Source organism: Hevea brasiliensis, chromosome 9 (assembly GCF_030052815.1).
Source record: "Hevea brasiliensis isolate MT/VB/25A 57/8 chromosome 9, ASM3005281v1, whole genome shotgun sequence".
Taxonomy (NCBI): Eukaryota; Viridiplantae; Streptophyta; class Magnoliopsida; order Malpighiales; family Euphorbiaceae; genus Hevea; species Hevea brasiliensis.
The window spans coordinates 58,353,454-58,372,912 of record NC_079501.1 but is presented as its reverse complement, the minus strand read 5'-3'; positions in this window follow the sequence as shown (position 1 = coordinate 58,372,912).

Here is a 19,459-nt window from a genome sequence, read left to right as displayed (position 1 = left end):
ATAGTGTAATGACCATAACTTGGTCTACTTAACTCGGATTGACCTGAAATTTTGCACCGCGTGCAATAAGACCTAGATCTACAAGTTTGTAGTTTCGACCGAGACCCGAAAACCGAGGAAACTAGATTGTCCGGTTAGGTCAAACCAGTGTTCCGGAATCCAGCAATTTGCATTAAAATGCACTAAGCGAGGAAATGACTTTGGTAAAACATACCAAACCTAAAACCCTATCGAATGTGACATATTAACGACACTAAAACCTAATTTACCTAAAACGCAACGAGGGTCGGTTTATTAGGTGATTAAGTGAATAATTGAGTTCAGTGCATTATTTACCAAACCCCATCGATAGAGACAGTTTAATTTGGTACTGAAACACTTCAAATTGTGTTTCTCAGTTAGCAAGGACTCAGCAAAAGGGAAAGAAATACTGAGTCAAGACCAGGAGACAAATATCAGAGGTTTGTGCACAACAACTGTTTCTTTTGAATTATTTTCAATGGAAATAAATATTGACTATTTGTATATCATTGTTTTAAATTGTGGAAATGTGTTTGATGGACACTTATTGATTGAAAAATATTGTGAATGGTTTGAAACTGTGAAAAACTATTTGAACGACATTGATGGATACTTATTGATTGAAAAGCACTGTAAATGGTTTGAAACCACAGCTATCATGTATATTGATTGTATTCCTCTCTAGCTTGTCTAGTGGGATGAATTGAATTCCCTCTCTGGCTGAAGTGTTGAGGTGTGTGCCTGTTGAGGACGAATAGAATGAGTACTCATATTTTTGCTAGCTAGCCATGTTATTCCTCATTAGCCATCGGCTTTTGGGATGAATTGAATTATGGATCATGATTAAGCTGTGTGTGATTTATTGATGTGTATTGTGAGATTGTGAAATGGATTTAAACTCTCATTGACATATACTGTCTTTTGAATTCAAACCTGATCTGACTTATGGAAAATTATTGTGATATTGAGAAATGGAGTTTAAATTCTTATTGACAATTATTGTCTTGAATTTAATTATGATTTTAAGTATCCACTATTTACATGACTTATGAATTGTGATTTAAATTGGATTTGGTTAATGTTGTGCACCACTGAGACATTGTCTCAGCGATAGCTTTTTATTGCTGTCGCAGGTAGAGAGATAGACAGGGCAGCAGACTAGGCTTCATATACATCCAATGAGGATTACAGTATATTGAGTATACCGCTTTTGCTTTTGTAATCAGAATGTATGACCTTTGTATGTACATATTGTATTTGGTTTTGAGCGGTTGTAAAATAAATTGTACCTTGAAGTTGTAAATTAATTATGAGTGTTTTGGATTGTAAAAGTTGTATTATATTTCCTTATCTCAGACTTTGAAAAATTTCTATGGAATTGAGTTGATGAATTGTTGTGTTGAGAAATGTATTGAAGTTGAGATTTGGAAAATTATAGAAGTGCTTTTCTGAGGTTTTCAAGAACTGTTTTATCCAAAATACAGAGGGCACTTTGCCAAAAATTTTCTGAAATTCTAAATAAATCAAATGAGTTAGTTATTTCACTTGATTCACCAAAGTCTTTAACACTGTAAATAGTGCTCACCACTCGTAAAAGAAGTAAGAAAAGTTTTTTTAAAAATCCCTTGTAGTGTATTTAATGGGTTATCGATGAAGCGGAGTTGGTAATTCATTAGGTATACTACGGGATCATGTTATACCTACAGAGAGGGTAGGGTGTGACATGTTTTAGTGGTATCGAGCAAAGTTTTTAAATTCCGTTTTCACTGTTATTTGAATGTTCTTTTGCATAGTACAACCGCTCAATATCATTGTTTGATACATATAGTACATTACAAGATAAATATGCACTAACGAGTGAATATTCTTGTGTTATTGTTCAGAAAGCTAAGATCCTCGCATTGAATATGGAAGAGGGTGATCGTTGATCGATCAGTCTATTGAGGTCGAGGTGCAAGGATGCCCCAGTGTACAAAATGTCGGTGGTTCAAAGAAGACCCTGCAGCATCGCGATTCCCTACTCGATTCGCTCAGATGGCTGCAATATTCCAACAAATGGCTGGTAATGCGCCTACTCAAGTCCCAATTGACACCCGTGGTACAACCACGCCTCCTACAAGGCAAGTATGATAAATTGATGAAGTATGGGGCTCTGAGTTTAAGGGACGATAGATCCTATAGAAGTGAACAGTGGTTAGAGAGGATGGATAGGGTGTTCAAGAAACTTCATTGTACAGAGGAGCTCGGACTTGAATACTCGGTATCCTTACTACAAGGGGATGCTTATGGTGGTGGAAAACCATTCCCCACGATCAGTAGAACTCGCAGTCTTGACTGGAATGACTTCCTCGGGAATTCGCATGCAAATACATCCTCGATGCTTATGTAGACCGAAGCTACAAGAATTCTTAAGTTTGAAACAGAGGCGGATCGGTGGTGAGTATGAAAGAGAATTCTCCCGCCTTAGCCACTATGCAAGAAGTTTGCTTGCTACCAGCAGGAAAGATGCAAGAGGTTTGAAAGCGGCTTGAAGCCTAGTATCAGTACAAGTACTCGGCTTCAAACACACTAACTTCTCGAACTTGTTTCTCAAGCCCTAGAGTTGGAAAGAGTTGAGTTTGAGACGCTCCTGAGAAGAAGAGGTCGGAGAAGACAGAGAAGAGGGAAAATCAGTAGATCGAGTTCCGGTGGTCATCTTGGAAGAGGAAGAACTATGGGGACATGGCGGAGGTGGCAAGAAGTCCGGAAGGGAAGATATTTAGGGCAGACCTCCCCATCTGTCGTGAGAGTACCGAAGTTCCTACCCTCCCCGCCAATGTGAAACTTGTGGAAAGAATCATGGTGGAATCTGTTACAAGGCTATTGGAGCTGTTATAACTGTGGAGGCCTGGACACTTTGCCAAGGACTGCACGATGAGTCGCAGAGTTGGACCACCTCCTACTACTGCAGAAGGGTGATTCGAGCCCTGTCACGAGCTCACAACCACCTAGCAGAGGTAGAGGCGGGGTAGAGGTAACCCAAGTGAGCCAAGGCACAAGATAAAGCAGTCGAGAACAAGCGATGCTCGATCGAGTCTATGCCATGAGACAGAGAGAAGAGGCAGAGACATCTGATGTTGTGGCTGGTACCTTCTCAACTTTTAACCAGAATGTATTTGTGCTATTTGATCCGGGTTCTACCCATTCTTATGTGAGTGCTAGCATCATTGATTGCATTGCTGTTCCATGTACAAAAATGGACTTTGAGGTGCTAGTAACAAGTCCCCTAGGACAGGAGGTCAGGGTTAACAGAATGTATAGAGATTGTCCTTTGGTGATCCAAGGACACACTTTCCTGTCTGATCTCATTGAAATGCCCTTCAGAGATTATGATATCATCTTGGGCATGGATTGGTTAGCTAGGCATCATGCCATGATTGACTGTAGGCTGAAGACAGTCACTTTTGGTCTCCCTCAGTACAGTGATGTGGTGATACAAGGGGAGAGGCAGCTATTGCCATCAAACATCATTTCGGCTGCACTAGCCAGAAAAATGATCAGAAAAGGGTGTGAAGCATACTTGGCACATGTGGTAGACACCCAAGTGGGGAGTCCAGCATTGAAGGACATCCCTACAGTACATGACTTTCCAGACGTGTTTCCTGATGAATTGCCAGGATTACCTCCGGAAAGAGAAGTGCAGTTTGAAATTAATGTTCGCTCGGTGTGGATCCAATCTCCATAACGCCATACAGAATGGCACCAGCAGAGTTGAAGGAGTTGAAGATACAGTTACAAGAATTACTTGAAAAGGGCTTCATCCGCCCTAGTGTGTCACCTTGGGGAGCACCAGTGTTGTTTGTTAAGAAGAAGGATGGTACTCTCCGCTTATGCATTGACTACAGGCAGTTGAATAGGGTGACAATAAAGAACAGATATCCATTGCCTCGCATTGATGATCTGTTCGATCAGTTGAAGGGTGCAGCAGTATTCTCCAAAATTGATTTGCGATCTGGTTATCATCAGTTGAAGGTGCAAGAGCGAGTATCCCAAAAGCGCTTTGGAACTCGGTATGGCCACTATGAGTTTCTAGTAATGCCATTCGGGTTAACAAATGCTCCACCGCTTATGGTTCTGATGAACTCTATCTTCAGTGCATTTCTTGATCATTTTGTGGTGTTGTTTTTTTATGTCTTTTTGATATAGTCGAGGAGTGCAGAGGAGCATGATAGACATCTTCGGATTTTACTGCAGACTTTAATGGAGAAAGCAGGTTATGCCAAATTGTCGAAATGTGAATTTTGGTGAAGGAAATCTCCTTTTTGGGACATGTTGTGTCATTTGAAGGGATCAAGGTAGATTCGGCAAGGTAGAAGCTATCCTTAATTGGAAGCCGCCAGAACATCACGAGAAATTCACGATTTGGTTTATTTGGATATTACCGTCGGTTTGTGAAGGGGTTTTCTATGTTATCTTCTCCTTGACCAAGCCGCCGGAAGGATGTGAAATTTCGGTGGGTGATAAATGCCAACAAAGTTTTGATGAGTTGAAGAGGTGCTTAATCAAGCTCAGTTCTCACTTTACCTACTCGGGTAAAGAATACACGCTTTATAGTGATGCTTCTCACAATGGGTTAGGTTGTATCGATGCAAGATCGAATGTCATTGCTTATGCATCACGCCAGTGAAACCGCATGAGAGGAACTACCCAACACATGATCCGAGTTAGCAGGCTATTGTTTTTGCTCAAGATCCGGAGACACTATTTTTATGGGGAGAAATGCTACATTTACACAGATCACAAGAGCTTGAAGTACTTAGGTACCCAGAAGGAATTGAATTTGAGGCAGAGGAGATGGCTAGAACTCATTAAAGATTATGATTGCTTAATAGACTATCAGCCAGGAAAAGCAAATGTGGTGGTGGCCTTAAGTCGCAAGACTATGGAAAGTCTCGAGTTTCTCCTTTGTCCATGGTATATGAATTGAAAGCACAAAGATGCGGTTTAGAGATTGATGATGAGGGAATGACGGTAGTTGCATGGCATGTACAAACGGTGTTGATTGATCGATCGTAATGGTCGCACGCAGTGATGAAAAATATCGGAAGCTCTGAAAGAAGTTCCAGCGGGGCAAGAAACTGAATTTTCTGAGAAATGATGGTTTATTGCTACATCGAAGCGAATGTGCGTTCCTAGTGATGTGGAATTGAGATAGATCATTATGAAGGAAGCACATGAGTCTCCATTTGCTATGCACCACGGTGGAACTAAAATGTACAGAGGGTGAAAGAGCATTCGGTGGATGGGCATGAAAGAGATATAGTGAATTCGTTTCCAAATGACTAACTTGTCGGCAAGTAAAGGCGAACATCAAGTTCCAGTGGTTTATTACATCCTTTGTCGATGCAGTGGAAATGGGAGCGAATAACTATGGATTTTGTTACAGGACTTCCAAGGACACGAGTAGTCATGATGCGGTATGGGTTATAGTTGATGATTGACTAAGTCCGCTCACTTTTGCCGATTCGGATGGACTATAGCACGGAAAGATTGGCGGATTGTACATATATGAGATTGTAAAATTGCATGGAGTGCCATTATCAATTGTGTCGACAGAGATCCTAGGTTCACTTCTAGATTCAGGGTAGTCTTGAGAGAACCCTAGGAACTAGATTGAACTTCAAAGACAAAGATTCCACCCACAGATGGATGGCCATCGAGAGGGTTATTCAGATATTGGAGGATATGCTACGGGCTTGTGTGATTGAATTTGAAGGTAGTTGGGATACACACTTGCCTTTGATTGAGTTTCCTTATAACAACAGCTACCAATCAAGCATAGGGATGCCTCCATATGAAGCTTTGTATGGCAGGAAGTGCAGAACTCCCTTATGTTGGGATGAAGTAGGTGAAAGGAAGATGATTGGGCCAGAAATTGTCCAGCAGACAGAGGAAAAGATCAGATTGATCAGAGATAGGCTCAAGGCTGCATCAGACCATCAAAAGTCCTATGTTGATCTGAAGAGAAGAGATATTGAGTATGCAGTGGGTGATAAGGTATTCCTCAAAGTTTCTCCTTGGAAGAGGATTATGAGATTTGGCAGAAAGGGGAAACTGAGTCCTCGTTTCATCGGACCATATGAAGTTCTGGAAAGAGTGGGTCCTTTAGCATACCGGTTGGCATTACCTCCAGAGCTAGCAAGGATACACAGTGTCTTCCATGTGTCCATGTTAAGGAGGTACAGATCAGACCCATCTCATGTACTATCAGTTGAAGAGATTGAAGTAAATCCAGACCTCTCATATGAGGAAGAACCCATAAAAATTCTGGCATATGAGGTGAAGCAGCTGAGGAACAAACAGATACACCTGGTTAAAGTGCTGTGGAACCATCATTCAGGCCAGGAAGCAACTTGGGAACGTGAAGAGGATATGAGGAGACAGCACCTGGCTATTCGAGAGACTAATGCTGGTAAAATTTGAGACAAAATTTAATTAAGGGTTGGAGAATTGTAACACCCCTAAGTTCGGTAGTGCGTTCTACTGCTCCGGTGACCAGTGTTGTCCGGACAGCTAGGATGCCTAGAACCGTACTTCAATATGAGTGAGGAGACATAAAATAATGAAATACAAGAAAAGAAAAACAAAGGAAAAATCATAGTAAAGAAATGTAACCGAGTAAGTGAGCCGGGAAACCTAGCGATGGGTGACCGCACCGGGAAGTCACGGCGTGGACCGTTGACTAGCCCTGGACTACGGGGAACCCTGGGAAACATTTTTAGGACTTAAATAGACCATTGTTGAAGAGTAAATATCATTAGAAAGATCAAAGAAAAATTAAATAATTAGTACAAAGAAATGTGATAAATCGAAAAACAGACAAAATACGATTTTTCAGAAAAATTGGGAAAGCCACCCGAACAGGGGCATTATGGTCATTTGACATCCCGAAGTGTCTTTTGACCTAAATGTCCATTAAAAATAAATAGTATTACACTTAGAAAATGGAATGAAAAATTAATTTGATGGTACCTAAAATAAATAGTGGAAATAATGGGTTAAATGTGGATTAATTGAAAGTTAACTTATAATATGTTTTAAATTTAGTTAGTGGACCACTATAGGATTAATTTATCATTGAAATATGGCTGATATGGTCCACTCACCATCTGAAATTCCATCTTCCTCAAAATTCTCTCAAATGGCCGAATTGAAGAAACCTTGAAACTCCATTGACGTTTTTCTTTGAGCTTCATTTCCTCTCTCCATTTCAACTCCATTCTCTTAGGTTCTTTCATGAAAAATGGTCTACACACCACAAGGAAGATATTGATACTAATTTTGAGAAGTTTGGTGAAGGTTTAGCAAGTTACAAATAAAGGTAAGTTTGCATTTTTGAGAAATCCTTTGTTAAAGTTTTTATGCATGTTATGGGTATTGGTTTGGTGAAGGAAAATTTTGAGTTTGAAGGGTTATTGTTGTTGCCATTTTGGACAGCCATGGGTCACGTTTTTGATGAGGTATTTGTGTATATAATTGATGAGAAATAATGTTAATCATGGTGATTTAGTAACCTAGTGATTTAATGCATGTATATATGGTGAATGATGCACTTTGATGGGAATTGGCATATAGTACGGCAATGTGATGTTGATGAATGAATTGTGGCAGCTTGTGGACACTTGAATAATGGTGTATATTGAAGGGAGTGTGGGCAGCATATTGACCTAGAAGGATTGATGATATGTATGTCAATTTACATTGTAAAGTGTATGTAAAGTTTGTAATGTTTAGGTGTGTTTGTAATGGTACTTAGAAATTGTAATTGTGAATGATATTTGGTGTGTTGAGGGTGATTGGAATCTGCCCAAAATAATGCTAATGTTATGTAGAAAATGTTGTTGGTAATGTGCCAAAACAGTTTGGTAGGGTATGGAAGTAAACCTTGCAAAGGTAAGTGTGTGTTTGAAGTTGGGGTGTGTAATGCATATTAAGGGCAGTGTATATTTTGGCCTATAACCTTGAATGTGTAACCTCAATTAGTATGAGATCAATTTGAGGTGAAACTAGGCACAAAATGTGCCAACTTTCATTGAGAAACCATGCCAAAATTCTGCTTGCAAGGTGACCTAAAAATTTGACCAATTCGGATTAGGTGCAATTAGGACCTGAAAAATGACCAATTGGGCAGCAGTGAGTGTTTAGGCCATAACTCACTCAAACCAGGTCCAATTGACCTGAAATTTTGACCAAGAATAGTTAAGACCCATACCTACAAGTCTTATGAAGACACCAAAGCCCAGAAATGACCATAAGCAAGTCAAACAACTTGCACAAGTTCGGGTCCAAAAACTGGCCGAACCAGAATTGACCAATTTGACCTAAAATTGACCTAAAATGGTACCACTTGACCAGCAATAGTGTAATGACCATAACTTGGTCTACTTAACTCGGATTGACCTGAAATTTTGCACCGCATGCAATAAGACCTAGATCTACAAGTTTGTAGTTTCGACCGAGACCCGAAAACCGAGGAAACTAGATCGTCCGGTTAGGTCAAACCAGTGTTCCGGAATCCAGCAATTTGCATTAAAATGCACTAAGCGAGGAAATGACTTTGGTAAAACATACCAAACCTAAAACCCTATCGAATGTGACATATTAACGACACTAAAACCTAATTTACCTAAAACGCAACGAGGGTCGGTTTATTAGGTGATTAAGTGAATAATTGAGTTCAGTGCATTATTTACCAAACTCCATCGATAGAGACAGTTTAATTTGGTACTGAAACATTTCAAATTGTGTTTCTCAGTTAGCAAGGACTCAGCAAAAGGGAAAGAAATACTGAGTCAAGACCAGGAGACAAATATCAGAGGTTTGTGCACAACAACTGTTTCTTTTGAATTATTTTCAATGGAAATAAATATTGACTATTTGTATATCATTGTTTTAAATTGTGGAAATGTGTTTGATGGACACTTATTGATTGAAAAATATTGTGAATGGTTTGAAACTGTGAAAAACTATTTGAACGACATTGATGGATACTTATTGATTGAAAAGCACTGTAAATGGTTTGAAACCACAGCTATCATGTATATTGATTGTATTCCTCTCTAGCTTGTCTAGTGGGATGAATTGAATTCCCTCTCTGGCTGAAGTGTTGAGGTGTGTGCCTGTTGAGGACGAATAGAATGAGTACTCATATTTTTGCTAGCTAGCCATGTTATTCCTCATTAGCCATCGGCTTTTGGGATGAATTGAATTATGGATCATGATTAAGCTGTGTGTGATTTATTGATGTGTATTGTGAGATTGTGAAATGGATTTAAACTCTCATTGACATATACTGTCTTTTGAATTCAAACCTGATCTGACTTATGGAAAATTATTGTGATATTGAGAAATGGAGTTTAAATTCTTGTTGACAATTATTGTCTTGAATTTAATTATGATTTTAAGTATCCACTATTTACATGACTTATGAATTGTGATTTAAATTGGATTTGGTTAATGTTGTGCACCACTGAGACATTGTCTCAGCGATAGCTTTTTATTGCTGTCGCAGGTAGAGAGATAGACAGGGCAGCAGACTAGGCTGCATATACATCCAATGAGGATTACAGTATATTGAGTATACCGCTTTTGCTTTTTGTAATCAGAATGTATGACACTGTATGTACATATTGTATTTGGTTTTGAGCAGTTGTAAAATAAATTGTACCTTGAAGTTGTAAATTAATTATGAGTGTTTTGGATTGTAAAAGTTGTATTATATTTCCTTATCTCAGACTTTGAAAAATTTCTATGGAATTGAGTTGATGAATTGTTGTGTTGAGAAATGTATTGAAGTTGAGATTTGGAAAATTATAGAAGTGCTTTTCTGAGTTTTTCAAGAACTGTTTTATCCAAAATACAGAGGGCACTTTGCCAAAAATTTTACAGAAATTCTAAATAAATCAAATGAGTTAGTTATTTCACTTCAGTTCACCAAAGTCTTTAACACCTGTAAATAGTGCTCACCACTGTAAAAGAAGTAAGAAAAGTTTTTTTTTTTAAAATCCCTTGTAGTGTATTTAATGGGTTATCAGTAGACGGAGTTGGTAATTCATTAGGTATACTACGGGATCATGTTATACCTTACAGAGGGGTAGGGTGTGACATAGATACCCAGTGCCAGTTTACCCGTTTATCCTGTCCAGTCGTCCAGTATAGGTTACTTGGGCAACCAAAAGAATGAAAGTGGATAAAGTTAACAAAATAAATGATTATAACAAGTACAAATCTAGTAAAACATCGATACATTCAATACATATTTATTTTCCGCTATTCCTTTTATTTTATTATTGCACCACTAAGAATTATTGCTTAGCGCATTGCTTTTGCCACGCGTAGGTTCTGGAGATAATGATCAAGAGCCCAGTAGACCACAGACTGGGTGAGTCCATCCTGCAGCTCTGCATAGTGTCCGTGTCACCTCACCATCTTCAGTGCATTGGTAGGACACTAGGTTTCATTTTGATATTTTGTAACTAATTTTTATTTTCTCATATGTAATTGAACTTATGAAATGTATTTTGATGTTCAAGTAAATAATGAGAATTGTGTTTGTGAATGGAAAAGTGAATGTTTATCTGTGATTTATACATGATTATCACATGAGATGAATGATTGAGAAATGAAATTGAAAAATGTTGAGATTTTGATATTGGAGTTTGAGATGATTGAATATGATTATTGGAAGTGTTTTTCATAGGTTCCGAAGAACTGTTTTCTCCATTTTTAGCCGGTACTCTACCGGATTTTCTATAAAATTTTCGGAACCTCAAATAAATTAAAATTTCAACAAAAGACTTAAATAGATTATATTTCACAAATTATGTTCAAAATTATGATGAAAATTAATTAAGATAAAATAGAGTGTTCAAGACAATCGTGTGACATAGCTTACTCGGATATACTGTAGACGGGTAAGGGGTGTCACATTTAGTGGTATCAGAGCACGGTTTAGGCGTTTCTGGGCCTAGATTGAGTCCATACCATGCATTGCATTTGTAAGAGTCGAGGTGACACTAATGCAGATATGTTTGTCTTTCTTATTTTGAATAGGATATGGACCCTACATCATAGAGAGCAGTTGAGGAGGAAGTGGAGAGTCATGCTCCACCTGCAGCAGCTGAGACTGGGGGTATGGGAGAACCTGCTTCGCCAGCTTAAGCAGAGCATGCTCAACCTTCACAGGCCATGTTTCAGCAAATGGCAGAATTCTTCAAACAAATGGCTGGGATAATGCCACCACCACCACCACCTCCACAACCAAAATCACACCTGGAAAAATTGAGAAAGTTTGGAGCAGTGGATTTCTTTGGCAAGAGAGAAGATGATTCTGTTGCAGCCGAAAATTGGTTGAACAGAATAGGCAGAGTTTTAAAACAACTCCACTGCACTCCAGAGCAAAACTTAGAAGCTGCCATATCTCTGTTGCAAGATGATGCATATGAATGGTGGGATACTGTGTCCAGTGAAGTACAGTAAGAAATAGTAACTTGGGACTTCTTTCTCTCTAAATTTAAGAAGAAATATGTGGGTAGTGTATACCTGGAAGAGAGAAGAAGAGAGTTTATTAATCTGAGGCAGAGACAGCTGTCAGTGGCCGAGTATGAAAAGGAATTCGTCAAATTGAGCCGCTACGGAAGGGAGATAGTCCCTAATGAGGCTGAAAGGTGTAAGAGATTTGAAGAGGGACTAAATGACAACATAAAGATCATGATCGCTGCCTTGGGAATCACAGACTTCACCAAGTTAGTGGAAGCTGCAATAAAGGTTGAAAAGGTTAGAATAAGTGAGCAGACTAGAAGAGAGAGACAGCAGAAGAGGGGCCCGAGTCAGTCTAGTTCATTTCCTGCACCAGGGAAGAAGTTCAAGGGTCCACCTGCATAGAGTTCAGGTCAGGCCACAGTTTACCCCTAGGAGAGGTCAGTCCACACCATCAGTGGGCAGCTTTCCAGGGATGGGGTTCAGGGGACCAGCCCCAGCATCTTCTGCGTGTCCACATTGTTTGAAATGGCATAAGGGGGAGTGTTGGAGAGTGACTGGTGCCTGCTTAAGGTGTGGGTCAATAGAGCATCAATTGAAGAACTGTCCATGCAGAACTACTACCACTGCTCCAACACAAGCAGATAGACCTGCTCCTGCACCACAAAGGGGTAGGAAATCTGGCAAATCTGACGTAGTGGGACCATCACCGAGGCCTGCATCTGAGCCAGCAGAGAGGCCTGATAACAGACCACCTGCTAGAGCTTATGCCATGAGAGCTCAGGAGGAGCAAGATGCCCCGGACGTCATCAGGGGTATGTTCTCCCTCTATAATACATCTGTGCATGCATTGGTGGATCCAGGATCCACTCATTCATACATCTGCATCAACCTACCCGTAGAAAGGGGGATACTAGTAAGGGAGAGTGACCAAGACATTCGGGTCACTAATCCATTGGGCCACAGTGTGGTAGTGAACAAAGTGTACAAGGGTTGCCCGTTAAGGATTCAGGGGTATGAATTCTTAGCAGACCTGATTGAGTTGCCTTTCCATGAGTTTGACGTGATTTTGGGAATGGACTGGTTATCACGTCATCAGGCAATAGTTGATTGCAAATTGAAGAGAATTTCTCTGAAAACTTCTGAGGGTAATGAGATCACAGTTGTGGGGGAAAGGACAGATTTCTTATCCAATGTCATCTCAGCCACAGTTGCAAGAACAATGATGAGAAAAGGCTGTGAAGCCTACCTAGCACATGTGGTGGATACTAGGCAGGCTAAGCCAGATCTGTGTGACATACCCACAGTAAGAGACTTCCCATATGTATTTCCTGAAGAATTGCCTGGTTTGCCACCAGAAAGGGAAGTCGAATTTGCTATTGAGACACTGCCTGGTACAGCACCCATTTCTATTGCTCCTTATAGGATGGTACCCACTGAATTGAGGGAGTTGAAAACTCAGTTGCAAGAGTTGCTTGATAAGGGGTTCATATGCCCCAGTGTGTCACCGTGTGGAGCTCCAGTGCTGTTTGTAAAGAAGAAGGATGGGACTTTGAGGCTATGTATCGATTACCGGCAGTTGAATAAAGTGACTGTGAAGAACAAATATCCATTGCCTAGAATTGATGATCTGTTTAATCAGTTGAAGGGAGCAGGAGTATTTTCCAAGATTGATCTCAGATCAGGATATCATCAGTTGAGGGTGAAGGATGTAGATGTGCCAAAGACTGCATTCAAGACTCGGTATGGGCATTTTGAGTTTTTGGTGATGCCCTTTGGCCTAACAAATGCACCAGCAGCATTCATGGACCTTATGAACCGTATCTTCCATCCACACTTAGATCGGTTCATAGTGGTCTTTATTGATGATATTTTGATGTATTCTAAGACCAGGGAAGAACATGATGAACATTTGAGGATTGTTCTGCAAACCCTGAGAGAAAAGAAGCTGTATGCTAAGTTGTCCAAGTGTGACTTCTGGTTAAATGAGATTGCATTCCTTGGACACATAGTGTCAGCTGATGGGATTAGAGTGGATCCTAAGAAAATAGAAGCAGTGATGGAATAGAAGCCTCCCAGGAATACAACTGAGGTCAGAAGCTTCTTGGGGCTAGCTGGGTATTACAGAAGATTTGTGAAGGGATTTTCCTTAATACCCACTGCAATGACCAAGTTGTTACACAAGAATGTCAGATTTGACTGGAATGACAAGTGTCAGACCAGTTTTGAGAAGTTAAAGGCTATGTTGACAGAGGCACCAGTGTTAATACTGACAAAGGTCGTGAAAGGACTTTGTGGTCTATAGTGATGCCTCTCATAATGGGTTAGGGTGTGTATTGATGCAAGAGGGAAAGGTGGTCGCTTATGCTTCCAGGCAGCTAAGGCCACATGAACAGAATTACCCTACCCATGATCTAGAGCTTGCAGCAATTATCTTCGCACTGAAGATATGGAGGCATTACTTGTATGGTGAAAAGTGCTACATTTACACGGACCACAAAAGCCTGAAATACTTGCCAACCTAGAAGGAGCTCAACCTTAGACAGAGACGATGGATTGAGTTCCTGAAGGACTATGATTGTGTAATTGACTACCATCCTGGGAAAGCAAATGTAGTTGCTGATGCTTTGAGCAGAAAATCTGTCACAGCTTTGAGATCATTGAATGCCCATCTATCTTTGGTTCGAGATGGAGCTATTTTGGCTGAGTTGCAAGTGACGCCAAACCTGCTACAGCAGATTTTAGGTGGGCAAAAGGCAGATGAAAAATTAATGGCTATTATGAGCAAAATCTCAGAGGGAAAAGCAACTGACTATGAGGTGAAAGCAGATGGGTGTCTGTACTACAAAGAAAGAGTATGTGTACCAGATGATGGGGAATTGAAGGCCAGTATTCTGAAAGAGGCACATACCAGTGTTTATGCTATGCACCCAGGAAGTACAAAAAATGTATCATGATCTGAAGCTTTAGTATTGGTGGCCTGGTATGAAGAAGGACATAGCTGACTATGTGACTAAATGCTTGACATGTCAGCAAGTTAAGGCAGAACATCAAGTTCCATCAGGTTTGCTACAGCCTATACGCATACCTGAATGGAAATGGGATCGGGTTACCATGGATTTTGTAAGTGGTCTACCTCTCACCCAGAAGAAACATGATGCAGTATGGGTGATAGTAGATAGATTGACGGTCAAGACACTTTCTCGCCGCTAGGACTGACTACTCACTGGAGAAGTTAGCAGAATTGTATATCAGTGAGATAGTTAGACTACATGGAATTCCACTTTCCATCATATCTGATCAAGACCCAAGGTTTACATCGAGATTTTGGAAGAAGTTGCATGAGTCCTTGGGTACACAACTCCACTTCAGCACAGCTTTTCATCCTCAGACGGATGGGCAATCAGAAAGAGTAATCCAGGTCCTTGAGGATATGCTGAGGAGTTGTGTCATTGAGTTTGAGGGAAGTTGGTATAGATACCTCCCACTGGCAGAATTTGCATACAACAATAGCTACCAAGCTAGTATCCAAATGGCCCCATATGAAGCACTGTATGGGAGGAAATGTAGAACTCTAGTGTGCTGGACTGAATTGGGCAAAGACAAACTGGTGGGGCCAGACCTGGTGAAACAGACTGAAAAGAAAGTGAAACTAATCAAAGCTAATCTGAAGGTTGCCTCAGACAGACAGAAATCTTATGCCGACCTGAAGAGAAAATAAATAGAATATGCAGTTGGCGACAAAGTGTTCCTCAAGGTGTCACCGTGGAAGAAGGTATTGAGGTTTGGAAGAAAAGGTAAGTTAAGCCCTAGGTTCATTGGCCCATATGAAGTCATGGAACGTGTGGGTCCAGTGGCCTATAGGCTAGTTTTACCACCAGAACTGGACAAGATCCACAATGTGTTCCACGTGTCCATGCCTAGAAGATACCGCTCAGATCCTTCACATGTTATCTCCAGGGAAGAAATTGAAATACAACCGGATTTGACATATGAAGAAGAACCTCAACGGATCCTGGCTCGGGAAGTAAAAGAGTTGAGAAATAAGCAGATTCCACTGGTGAAAGTGCTTTGGAGGCACCACAACACCGAGGAGGCAACTTGGGAAAGTGAAGAGACGATGAGGCAACAGTTCCCTCAACTGTTTGCATCAGGTAAATTTTGAGGACGAAATTTAAATTAGAGGGGAAGAGTTGTAACACCCTCCCTGTAGCAACTCTGTACATTCTACTGTTCCGGTGACCAGTGTTGGTCCGGACAGCTAGAATGTCCGGAAAAATATTTAAACTAAAGTGAGGAACCATAATTAACTCAAATATTAATAAGAAAAATTTAGAAAAAATTTTAGAAATAAAATACAACCAAGTTAAATGAGCCGGTGCCCAAGCGATGGGTAACCCAGAGGGAAGTTGCGGTTCTCGCAACTAGGAGCCCTAGACCTGGGGAAAAATTCATAAAATAATTTTTGGGACTCCAGAGAAGGGTCATTGAGGTCCCTATGGCATTAGAATGCCAAGAAAATATTTAGAAAAATTTTTCAATCGGTACAAACAATTTTGACCCGTTAAGCAAAACGGAGGGCATTTTGGTCATTTCGCCTTCAGAGGCGATTTTTGGCCAACTTGCCCAGTTGAGTAAATAATTATTATGACAAAAAATATGAATTAATGTTGATGAAAAATTAATTTAAAGTTAGTAGAAAAGAAAAGAAAAGAAAAATCAATATAATGCAAATAATGACATCATTACGATGTCATTTAAAAGTTCCCACCAATCACAATTAAACAACCATTTAATTAACTAACAAAAGAGACAATTGGGACCAAAGAAATTAAAAAAACCTATCAGCTATCTTCTTCCCCATTCCAGCCGCACCACCATGGAAGCCCTCATCTCCTTCTTCATTCAAGCTTGAAAATCTCTCTAACCTTACCCCAAAACCTTTAACTCCCTTCACAAAAATTGGTCACCCAACCATGCTAAAGTGTTTGGCAGCCTAGAAAAGGAAAGAAAGTGAAGTTTAAGCTTGGAAAATTCTAGCCTACAAGAGGTTAGTGCCTATTTCTACATAAATCTTTCTTATTCCATGTTAGGGACTTGAATTGAGCATGAAAGTATAACTTAAATAAAGTAAAACTTAGACATATGCATCCCATGGAATTCGGCAGCCTAGTGAGGGTCATGATTTTTATTGTTTAGATGGGCTTAAAGTAGACTAGAGAGGGTGTTTAAAGTATATATCTATGTGGATAATGAACTAGTTAGTTAACTAAGGTAACTAGTGTGAAATTGAAATGGGAATTAGGGTTTTGGAAGTGAAATTTGGACTTAGCTTATGAAATGATGAGTGAACATTCTAATGGTCAATTAGTGACCATTTGAGGTAAGTTGACCATAATTTGAAGTGAATTAGAGTATTACAAACTGAAATGGTATGCTGCCTAGTGAGGGCAGCAGGGGAGGCTGTGAGTCCAGCCTGTTTGGACTGTCATAACTCTGGCTCTGTAGGTTCAATTGGTGTTTGGCCAATTGGACATGAAACTAGACACATAATGGCACAATTTTGGTGAAGAAACCATTCCCAAAAGACCAAAGCAAGTGGACCAAAAACTGGCCCTAACCCGGATGTCCTGCAACCAGAACCTGCAGAATGACCAAATGAACAATAATTGTTCATTTAGCCATAACTCATTGTAGAATGGGCCAATTGACTTGAAATTTTACAGCAACAAGCTAAGATATATACAAACAACTTTTATGAAGAAACCTACCCCAAATTATGGCCAAAACATATCCAACAAGGCAGTTGCAGTTGCAGTCACTGTTCACTGCACTGTAGATATGGTCAATTCTGCAGTTTTTCAATCCGGCCAGCTGTGGTTTTTGGACCATAACTGGAGTTACAAAACTCCAAATGGAGTGATTCAAAAAATGAAGTTCTATTAGACAAAATAAGGAACAACTTTCATGTTTGCCATTTCCTCAAATTCTCACTGTAACAGTCACTAATGGAACAGTAAAGTTAGGGTACAAAAACTGAAAATTCTTCTCCCTTAGTTCTAAGCTTAGAAATGGTATTGGTGATTAATTCCAACAAGTTTTGAATGCAAAATGTGGTATATTGGGGGTGTTAAAACCAATGTACCTATTTTCTATCCAAAAGTCAACATTTTTGTTGACCAATAAAGTGAATAGTGACACCAAAAACTTGAAATTCAAAAATTGAAGAATTCAAAAGTATCAAATGCCCTAGTATACCTAACAAGATTGGTTTGGATAGTTTGGCATGCCAATAGGGTTCAGCTAGCAATACTGCACATGGCATTATGCCATTTTATGATTTCATGGCTTTTGGCCATTCTGACATTGTGTTGATATTTGGCCTTGTGCCTATGGTCATTATAGCTTATTAGCCGCTCACTGCACACCGGGAGATGCATATGTGACCGATGGTGTGACGGCCCAAGGTACTAGATACCCAATGCCAGTTTACCCGTTTATCCAGTCCAGTCGTCCAGTATAGGTTACTTGGGCAACCAAAAGAATGAAAGTGGATAAAGTTAACAAAATAAATGATTATAACAAGTACAAAACCAGTAAAACATCGATACATTCAATACATATTTATTTTCTGCTATTCCTTTTATTTTATTATTGCACCACTAAGCATTATTGCTTAGCGCATTGCTTTTGGCCCGCGTAGGTTCTGGAGATACTGATCGAGGGCCCAGTAGACCACAGACTGGGTGAGTCCATCCTGCAGCTCTGCATAGTGTCCATGTCACCTCACCATCTTCAGTGCATTGGTAGGACACTAGGTTTCATTTTGATATTTTGTAACTAATTTTTATTTTCTCATATGTAATTGAACTTATGAAATGTAACACCCCCGTTTGCATAGCCTGGTAGATTTCACTGTTCCGGTGACCGGTGTCGGTTCTGACAATTAAGGAGATTAGAGCCACATTTAAGACAACAGGAGAAGCCATAAACACAAATAATTAGTAATGTTTAATTAGTTAACTACAAATAAGAAAAACAGAACATAAGAGGTTAAACGAGCCGAGAGTCACAGCGATGAGTGACCTCCTCGGGAACGCATCGCAAGTCATTTTAAACTCAAATTTCGAACCGTAAAAAGTGACGCTGCAGTCCTTAGGACCCTTATGGACACAGTGGAAAAGAGAAAATCACGAAAAAGAACTGTTAAGTCAGTCAAATAATTAGGTCAGGGAGCCGAAATAAATATTGGATTATTTGCAAACCGGGATGAACCGACGAGGGGCAATTTGGTCAATTGACCCCGAGAGTGACTCGACCTAATCACAAATAAAATCGGAGAAAAGAAAATTTCGGAATCGAGAATTAAATTAAAAAACTAATAGAAAAAAAAAAGAAAAAAAAAAGAAGAAGAAGATAGAAAAGTTAAAGATGATGACATCATGAATGATGTCAATAAGAAATTAATTAAGTTATTTATTAAATGGGATTTTGTGGTCTTCCATCAACTAAAATAAATTAAGAAAAGAAAAAAATTAACAACAAAAAGTCATCTTCATCTTCTCAAAAACGTCACTCTCTTCTCTCCCTCACAAAACCACCATGAAAGCTCATTATTTATCTATAAAAACTAAAATCCAACCATACAAAATTGTCCTACCATAAGTAGACCTTGTTTGGGCAACTAAGAAAGAAGATTCAAGGAAAAGAAAGAAAAAAAAATTTGAAGAAAAGGAGGAAGAAAATTCTGCTCAAGGTATAGTACTATAAACTTCAATTTTTATTGTTTAATTAGTGTTAGTGTGGCATCAAGAGCTTGTCAATAAACTTGAAATGAAATAAAATCATGGGAGAAGGACTAAACTGAAATTTTGGCTTGGTTGATGGGAGTATGATTGGTATGGTTTGATGTATTTAAAGG